This window comes from Pseudopodoces humilis, chromosome 4 (assembly GCF_049639895.1).
Source record: "Pseudopodoces humilis isolate 2021_Gansu_Grassland_sample_001 chromosome 4, ASM4963989v1, whole genome shotgun sequence".
NCBI lineage: Eukaryota > Metazoa > Chordata > Aves > Passeriformes > Paridae > Pseudopodoces > Pseudopodoces humilis.
In genome coordinates this window covers 55,049,045-55,059,565 of record NC_142203.1, presented here as the reverse complement: position 1 = coordinate 55,059,565, position 10,521 = coordinate 55,049,045, and positions in this window count along the sequence as shown.

Genomic DNA, 10,521 nt, shown 5'->3' with positions numbered 1-10,521 from the left:
CTTTCCATTTGTAGTGCCAAGGAATCTCTAAGCATCCCTCTTGGCAGGAGGTGGTTTTGCGTGCTGAGGACAACCAGGAGCTGAGCACCTCTGCTGCCACCACCAGGCAGCTGCAGTGAGCAGGGCTCATTGGAGCTGAGCTCCGGCTGCCTGAGCGACATCAGAAACGCAGCCCTTGTTGACGGATGCTTCTGCACCTTCTGCTTCCACAGCATCCTGCCGTGATAGCTGTGAGAGCTCCACAGGCAGCCTTTGAACCGCGTCCGGGACAATCTAAGGGCAGTCAGCAGCTCCGTGGAGGCCGTGGCCAATCTGGCCTCCTGCCAGAAAAGGGCTGTGGCCAGGGAGCAGGGGGGCAGCAGAACCCTGCAGCAGCACTACACCCTGTGCCACAGGCCCTGGCCCCTGCATGAGCCCACCACTGGGAGAAGGGGCACTCAGGGAGGTGCCAAGCAGCTTCATGGTATCCTGGTGTCTCTGTCCAGCGGAACACAGGGCAGAGTGCAGCCACCCCAGCAGGTGAACCTGAGAGCTGCTATGATGTGCAGTGGTGAGACGAATTTGAAAAAAGAGGCAGAAGCTTTTGGATAGCATTTGTTTCAAAACCAAAGCACAAGCTACTGCAGTGAATGTTTTCTAGTCTCCTCCTTCTCTCTCCCAGCAACCAGGGCAGAGCTGTCTAAGTATCTCAAGAATCTGCTGGCCACATGTTCTCAGGACCTGTGAAGCAGAGTTCATGCTGACAGCCCTGTACTTGATGGACCCTTTTGCTGGTGCCTTTGCAACCAAACAGCTCGTGTCATCCTACAGTCACAGCCCTCCAAGACCTTCCCAGACACTTTTCTAAAACAGCAGCCTGACTATTGCAGCTCCAAACACTGCATGAGGGCTCCACAGGGCTAGGAGGCAGGAAATATCAGGAAAATTTTTATTGCTTTAAGGGTGACAGAATAATGGTACATGTTGCTCAGAGAGCTGATGGAGTCACCACTCTTCAAAAGCCAGCTGGACATCATCCTGGGCAGCCAGCAACAGGGGCCCTTATTGTCTAGGAGGTTGGACAAGATGACCTACAGAGTCCTTACAACCTCAATAACCATTCTGTGATTCTGTGATACAGGTTTATACTGTTTACCTTTTATACTGGTAGATCTTTGGGATTCAATAACATACGGCCCTCTATTCCAAAGCAGAACATATAATGAAATATATAGACCCATCTTTTTCAAGTTACTAAGTAACTCAGAATTATATGGTTTAGTAACATTATCATGTCTTCCCTTGGTCTCACTGAAAGTTCCACATAGTGGGGTTGTTTTTGTTGGTTTTTGGTGTGGTTTTTTTGTGGTTTTTTGGGTTTTTTTTTGTTGTTGTTTAATTAAATGCTCTTCCCCTTCCCTCAATCTCAGTTATAAGAACTGAGCTGGCATAAAATTGTCCAAATATTCATCATTTGCACCAGGGTCATTCCAGGAATGCAATCAGAGGAAAGTGTTTTAAGAATTTGTCAGTCCTTGTGAAGCCATACTTGCATGATATACTCCCACACATGCATGCTTTGACTGTAGATTAAAAAAGGAGAAAGTGAGAGTGCTTCTCACATTGCTGCAGTCACTGAATTAGACACTTGCAGAAACAGAAATCAGTGCTGTCACTACAGGCTGAAGGAGAAATATGAGAGAAAATCTAAGACTTGCTATGGCTACTCATTCCCTTGTATACTTGTAGATGTTGTATCTACTGGCTGTAGACAGTTATAGAACAATTAGAATCAAGGTTGGGAAGTATCTCTAAGATCATCAAGTCCAAACATCAACCCAGAACCACCATAGTGTTCCCACTAAACCATTTCCCTGAGTGCCACATTCACACATTTTTTAAGCACTTCCAGGGATGGTGACTCCATTTTCCTTGGCAGCCTGGTCCAATGTTTTACAGTGAGTTCCATGATTATTTTTTTTTCCTAATACCTTATCTAAACCTTTCCTGGCACAACATAAGGCCATTTTCTCTTCTCTTCGTCCTATCACTGGTTACCTGGGAGAAGAGACCAACCCCTGCCTGTCTATAGCCTCTTTTCACAGAGTCATAGGGAGCAATGAGTTTTCCCCTGAGCCTCCTTTTTTTCCAGGCTAAACACCCCAGCTCCCTCAACTGCACCTCATCAGACTCCCACCATTGGCCTCAGCCCATAATCCAGCCTGTCCAGATCCCTCTGCAGAGCCTTCCTACCCTCCAGCAGATCTGCACTCCCACCCAGCTTGGTGTCATCTCTGAACTGACTGAGGGTGCACCTGATCCCCTCATTCAGATCACTGATAAAGATATTAAACAGAACTGGCCCCAGTACTGAGTTGTGGGGAACAGCACTGGTGACTGAACACTATCTGGATGTAACTTCACTTGCCACCAGTTTTGGGCCCAGCCACCCAGGCAGTTTTTAAATCATAAACAGTGCACCCACCCAAGCCATCAGCTGCCATTTTCTCCAGGCTAATACTGGGAGACAGTGTAAAAAGCTTTAGTGAAGTCCACACAGACTACATCCACAAGCCTTCCCTAACCTACGGAGCAGGTCACCCTGTCACAGAAGGAGATCAGGTTGGTCAGTCAGGACCTGCCTTTCACAACCCCTGCTGGCTGAGCCCTGGCTGTCCTGCACACACTGTATCATGGCACTCAGGATGAGCTGCTCTGTGACCTTCCCTGATAATGAGGTCCTGCTCTGGTCTGATGCTCCTTCCAAACCACCTTGTAGACGGGTGTCACATTTGCCAACTTCTGGTCACCTGGGACCTCCCTGGCTAACTAAAATTCCTGGTAGATGATAGAAAGTAGCTTGGTTAAGCTCTTCCACCTGTTCTTCAGGTGGATCCCATCTGGCCCCTTGGACTTATGCAGGTCTTAGTGGCATAACAGGTCACTGACAGTTCCCTCCTGGATTATGGGGATTCATTCTGTCCCCCGTCTCTGTTTCACAGATTCAGGGATCTGGGTACCTTGAGGATAACTGGTCTTGCTATTAAAGACTGAGGCAAAGAAGGCATTAAGTACCTCATCCTTCTCCTTATCTTTTCTCACTGTTTCCCCCACAAACAACTGAGGATGGAGATTCTCCTTGGCTCTCCTTTTGTTGCTGACACATTTCTCAGTTGCCCATAAAACCTTTGGATGCTCCACCCCTGGAAGTGTTCAAAGCCAGGTTTGATGGGGGACTGATCTAATGAATGACATTCCATGCCAGGTTGTTGGAAAGAGATGATCTTTAAGGTCCCTGTCAAACCGAACCTTTCTATGGTTCTATGACTGATTGTCTGCCAGCTTCTTGTTGTGACTTTGTAGCTGCCCACCTGGAAAACCAGTAGCAGATAATAATCAGTGGGCTGTACCAGGCTGGGAAGTTTTTTGGTGATGTGGCCCCAGGGAGGCAGCACACTTTCCCACAGGTTGGATCCAGTCAGCACAACAGTTTGCTCCTCTTAGAAGGGAGACACCAATGACTGCCCTTTTTTCTTTTTCATAATTAAGGTGATTATGATGGAGGGAGCTGGTTGCCCTGCCCTAGGAAACCACTCCAACCTGGATGGACATTCATACACATTCTCTTTTCCCTGGACTTTGAATTCCAGAGCCTCATACCTATTGTATGAGGGCATCTGGGGAGGCGAGGTAGGTCAGGAGAGGATTTGCCTGCCATCCCAAGCAGAACCTCATTTCAAATACCCTCCATCTCTGACATCCATTCCTTCTGCCTGGTGGCAAGAGGGTAGAGGATCCATTTCTTCTTGTGATATGGATGGCAGATGTGTTTGTCCAAGGGGTGGTAGAATACAGTAGTACCAGTGGATCTCCTTCTCAGAGTCCCCAACAATTCTCAGCCTTTCTCCTTGTTCCAGATCTGCCACCAGGCTGAACTGATTGTCCATATGATCACATCTCACAAAACTCTTTTCTGCTGCCCTCTAAGAGCAGTGTCAGGCTCTGGCACTTTGTCCAGCCTGAGACCTGGACAGCTCCATGTTTCTGTGGGAGCTCCATCTGGGCCACTCCATCCTTTTTGGTGCAAAGAGGATGTGTCTTTTGACCAAGCTGAAACCAAGCTTCTTCAGTGAGAGTGATGACCACCAGCTGGGCTAAGTGTTTGAGCTGGCAGTCCTCAGCACCCACCCTGTACAGCCTTCCTTGTGAGCTGTTGCTCTTGGCTGCTTGCACCCCCCAGGAGTGGCTTTTGTACCTGTGGGGCCCACTGTCACTCTTTCTGCCACCCACTCTGAGTCAGAGCTGCCTGTGGGTCAGGGCTCCACTGCTTCCTCCTCTGCTCAGCGCAGAGGGGCCTGGCATACCTCTCTCTGCTCTGGTTTTGGGGTCTTGCCAGCTTAAAAAAGCTCCTCTTGCTCCTTCAGCCCCACCCTCATCTCCAGAACATATCTGTCCATGCAGTTTATCTTGGAGTCTTCCAAGATATTAATACTGGGAGAAAGGGCATTACAAGCAGATCATAAACATTTAAAAGCAAAAAATGCAGGCATGTACGGGTTAATCCATGAAAGGTAGGTGGAATTGAACAAGTTATTACCATACTTGTTATTACCAGCAAGCCAACCACCCAGTCTTCGATAGTCACAAGCAGGCACAAAGGGGATGATGTATATACCATATACCCCGGTACCATACCAGAGCTGGCCTGGATTCATGGTACAAGCATCTTCCCTGCCTGGGGGAGAACAGGAAAGCTCACAGAAGGGTTTACAGAAGGCTAGTTGCACACTGTAAATGAAAATTTCCTTAAAAAGCCTTTTTTTAATTTAAAAAAAATGCCTACTTGTCACAGCTGGACTGTGCAAATTTCAGTAAAACATGAAGAACAATAATTGCACTCTAACAGAATTACAGCAAGAGGCATGTTGCTGTGAAATTGCTGTAAGTCAAGTACACATCACACGTAGTTACCATTTTCAGCTGCGTTTAGGAGCTGTTGCTTGGCGGGGACTAGCTGTTCCTTGTGCCAGCACATTCTGTAGTCTTTCTGCTACCTGATTTGGAACTTGCCATTCTATTATCCTCGTTTTTTTTTTTCCCTAAGTATAGGATACAAGGGCTGAGAGGGGTGGTTTAACAGCTTACCCTGCTGCACCTCTGCAGGGATAAGGAGGTGGAACTGCACTCCAGCATTACTGTCCTTTTCAGTGGTTCCTTTGGTGGCAGCCCCAAGGAAGCCAGTCCTGCTGGCAGCATCTGTCTTTCTCCTTGGTGTTAGCTTCATTTCTGCAGTTTGTCCACAAGCCAGACTGGAAATCTCAGCTGAAGTAGGCAGTGAATCAGGGATTCCTGTTCTACAGCTCTTAGCTGGAGTGGGGTAACCAAGGAACCAGACTATGTAAAGCCATAGTGTGGGAACTGTTTCTCTGGATTAATATCAGTGCCACGAGTGTGACAAAATGTTTGCTTTTCCAATGCACACATATATGATCCATTGGTATCCAATTAACAGATCTAATTAACTGTACATTAAAAAGAAGAGTTCACAGAATCACAGAACTGTTTAGGTTGGAAAAGACTTCTGATATTATGAAGCCCAAACTTTGACCACCACCTTGTCAACTCGACCATGGCACTGAGTGCCACATCCAGTCATTGTGCTGGTACATGTTTGTTACAAACTGACAAAAATAAGACACGGTCCAAACATCAAGCATATCTCTCCTATTCGGTTCTTTCTTTTTGCAGTAAAAGTTGGTATTCACATCTTCTTTGGGTAACGTCAGTAATATTCAGTATTATCTCCAAGCTTTTGCGCTTCTATGGAATATTTAAATGTTTACATATGGATGGTGCCAATCACGGATTTCTATTTTTTTACATCCTCTTGACTGTTGCAATCTTTAACCCATTACTTCATAGTCTTTAATGTCCTCCATAACCACTGCACTACAGATAATAGAGCTGCCTTGCAGCTAACTATATGAACAGAGGATGTGTACCACCTTAAAACACAGAAACTGAACTGTAAAAGGCAGATAACTATTTTAAGTTTTGAAAGCTAAAGCTAGCCTACTTAATTCAAGATCAAAATTATACTAGTTAAGGGAAGAGTTTCACTTATGTGAAGATCTTAAATTATTTCTAGTCTTGTTTGAAAAGCAACAGTGTAAAAATTATGACAAAAACACAGCTCCGTACAAATTCTTGGGATTTCTTGTAACGCATTTTGTCATTAGCAGAGATCCTGCTTTTTTAAAGATGAGAAATACACTACAAAGTGGTTAGAAAGACAGCGTTTGGTAGCAGAACATCAAATGCTTCCTTACAGTGGGCCACAACCCTGAACTACTTGGTAGAGTAGCTGGGAAAGAGGACCTTTCAGTGGTTTGGGTTTGTTCTCTGGTAAATTCAGTGTGACATATCCACCTTTGTCCTTTTAACTGAACTGTTAACTTTGGGCATGATTTAAAGTTCAAAGTAAACTGTTCCAGCCTGAACAACTTCCTGTAGAATGTCTTCTGCAGCAGGAATATTGTTCAGATGGATACTAACTGCTATGCTCCTTCTACAGGGTTTTCCAGGGTCCAGCAACTGCAGAATAAACAATGGGAAGTAAAGCTGGTGGCATTTTTACACCATGCAGGTGTCCTAGAAATCTCACACTTTGAGGAATTGTTTGTTTTATTGTTCTTTATTTGCCCAAACAAACCACACGTGATCAGCATGCCCAGCCTATTCAGGTTCTACTGAAGTTACTAAACGTGAGCAAAAATAATTGCAGTGCCAGGCAGCAAGGCTGAGTCTTCTGCATTGAAATCACAGAATAAAGCAGCAATTTATGCTAGAGAGGCTTATTATAGATGCATATGGCCCTGAGTTAAAAATGTAAATTTGTGACACTATTTAGTTATTTATTTATATTTTTTTTAACACCCAAGAACTGCCCCAGTTTAATTTCCAAAATCTCCTTTTATAATCTTTTATAATGCTCTTTCTGTACCTGGGCGGGCTATAAGTATGTGTTTCTGTGTAGCTCTGCTGTGGTCAAAGCACAGAAAGCTCTTTATTGTACACACATTCTTTGCTTTGAAAGGAAGCCCTCGCTTGATACAGGAAATTGTGACACAGATTATTTCCTAAGCACTAGCAATCATTTATTAGTTATTTACACTGCTAGTTGCACATCTTGTTCAAAACATTTTTGTTAATATTTGTTTCAGAATAAAACCCTTCACGGGACAGGTGAATGATACTGGTAGCATGTGTGGGACACCAGCACCATTGGATGCTGCTGAAATAGACGCAAAGCTCCCTTCTTCTTCTTGTCATAAAGTATTCAGAGATAATTTCTTCTAGCTTTCTTTCTTTTTTTTTTTTTTTTTTTTTTCCTTTGGTTGTTTATTTTCTTTTTCCCAAAGGATGCTCAAAGTATATTTTTTCATTTTCACTTTTTTATTTTTATAAAGATAGCGGGAACCAGACATACACATATCTAAAATATGGTATAGAATTAGGTAAAATAATCTCTGTTTATTTTGCTTCAAAATATAATGAAATGAAAATAAGAATTATGGGTCTACAATAATCTGTGCCTTCTGAGCAGGGTTCATGAAAGGACATGAGGCAGACTTTTACAATCTCAGAAGGCTGGGCTGTTTGAGGTCATGCTCAAACAAAGGTCTCCTTTTGCCAGTCCCAGTATTCAAAGCTGCTCTGGCTTCTTGCCAGCAGAATCCAGTTCTCTCCTGAGCCTGTTTGGCCAGGCCCAGCTCTTCATCCCTCACTCCTCAGCCATGTGGTAAGAGCCTGGCAGGAGGAAGTTCAGCCAACCACTGCACTGACAGTGCTGTGACTCCTCTGCTTGCAGCACTGCTTTCTCAGGTTCAGAAGACTGGGTATTAGAAATAGAGGGTGCTAAAGCAAGTCCTGAAAAGGATGGTATTACTTCTGCACAGATGATTCAGAGTGGAAATTCACTTGAAAATTTACTGATGAGATGTTTGCTGGCAACATCAAGCTATGAAGTCTGCTCCACTCATGGGAGGGAGGGGATGCCATCCAGAGGAACCTGGACAGGCTTGACAGCTAGACCTGTGTGAAACTCATGAAGTTCAACAAGGCCAAACACAAGCCCCCTGTAACTGGGTCAGGGCAACCCCCAGGGCAAGTAGAGGCTGGGTGGACGATGGATAGAGAATAATCCTGACAAGGACTTGGGGACATTTATGGACAAGAAGCTCAGCATGGCACAACAATATGCACTTGCAGCCCAAAAAACCAGCTGCATCCTGAGCTGCATCAAAAGCTGTGTGGCCAGCAGTCCACCAGGGAAGTGATTCTGCTCTGCCACTCTCATGAGGCTATGAGCACTCTACCTGGAGTGCTGTGCCCTTCTCTGGGGTCCGTTCTAATGAAGAGCTTTAGCAAGTTCAGAGGAGGGCCACAGAAATGGTCAGAGGAATGGGGCATCTCTGCTGTGAGGACAGGATAAGAGACTTGTGACTGTTCAGCCCAGAGAAGAGAAGGCTCTGGGGAGACTTTATAGCACCATCCAGTACCTGAAGGAAGCCTACAAGAGAGCTGGTAGAGCGACTTCTGAACAGGCATGCAGTGACAGGACAAGGGGAAGTGGCTTTAAACTGAAGAAAGGCAGGTTTAGATAAGATATTAGGAAGAAATTCTTTATGTGAGCGTAAAGCATTGGAATGGGTTGCACAGAGTAGTAGTGGATTCCTTGTCCCTGCAGGTGTTCCAGACCAGGTTGGATGGAACTCTGAGGAGTGTGGTCTAGTGAAAGGTGTTGCTGCCCATGGCAGGGGAGTTGGAACTAGATGTTCTTCAATGTCCAGAGGAGAAATCTGTTCCATTTCCTCCCAACCTGTGTCCTGCAGGAACTGTCCTGCAGAGTAATCTCTGGTCAACAAATACCACTTTTCATTGTGCCATAAAACTGGACAAATGTACCATGAAAAATGTAGTTACTTTACTAGCTCAGTATTTCTTCCACAGCACAAGGTTGGAAGTGGAAGAATCACTTCCTTGGTGGCTCTTTGACTGTCTGAGCATACTGGGATTCTCTGTAGTAGTAAATCCATCAGCAAAAGGATAGCAGTGCAGTTGTGATTACTCCACAGAATGTGATTTTTCAAGTCAAACTTAAACTTCAACATGCTACAGTTCCTACTTGTTAATCTGAAGTGAGAATGGTGTAAAAGATTCTAATTTTACATTACTATTAAATACATCTTTACGTACCTATTAAAAACCCCTGCAATGCTAATAGAAGTAATGCTTCACAGGTATAACACAGGCAATATCACAGGACTGTGGATTTAATAACAACTTATTGAGTATTTGTCTTACAACAGATTTAGTGATAATACGAACACAGTTTCCAACAGCGGTGGTCTGGGGGGGGGATAATGTACCTGTTTGTAAAATGAGTCATTACTTGACCATTTTCAGAACCAATCATACTGAACAGCTAGTTCAAGAGCACATGCTGTGGTTAGCAGACGCATTGCCAACGTCAGCCTGACGTTGCACAGAAGCATGAAATTCTCTCTGGGGCAGATTGACCTAAATGAGGTTTGCAGATCAATACAACTGATACTAGCAATATTTCAGTTCAGCCCTGTTTTGACAGTAGAAATAAATGCACCTCTCTTTACAGCCTATATGCTCATCTCAGTGCACAGGTGTTTACAAGTCTAATCTAGAATCCGCTGAAGCGAGAGGAAATTGTTCCTTTTAATGCAATGTGTTTCAGGTCAGTCCAATTATTTATTAACAATGCTTACACTGCTAGGCATCAGCTTTTCTACTTCAGAATGAAAATAAACCCCAAATTACTGGTGAACTCTTTTACAGATGTTTGTGTAACTTTTAAAATGTTGTTCTAAGCATGGAATGATGTCCCGACTCTACAGACAAGACACAAGCCTCTCAATATTTTCATGAAGTCTTAGTGATTATCAGCCAAGTTAAGTAATGTTTCTGGGTTTGAGGTATTTCTAAATGCTAAATTCATCAAGCGCAACAAAAATATAATGACTGTGAGTTTTTTGTCTTTTTCTTCTTGTACACAAGCTACAATAGTCAGGAAAAAGTGAGTAAAACAGACATCAAAGTCTCAGTTATCTGAATGCCAAGTTATATGACTGCACTGTACACTGAAGTGTTAAAGGACAGTCACCTTCTGGAAAGTAAGTTTCTGAACTTAATGCCCATCAGGCAAGTAAAATATTACAACAGATATATTTCCAAACTTTCCAAGGGCAGGAGAATTTGCACCATATACTGTAAGTCCTTGCAGCATAGCTGTGGATTTCAGGGTCTGTTTTCTTCACTAATATGAGTTTTTTTCTTTTACTGAATCTTAACTTGCATATAGTTTCCTGCTTAATGCACACTTTGTTCCATTTTTCTGAACAGGACTTCTTCATCTGTCATAGCTTAAAGCAGACCAGATTTAGACATTCAAATGAATACTGTTTAAGCTCTTTGAGTGACACTTTCTTTTTAAAATAACTTACCCAG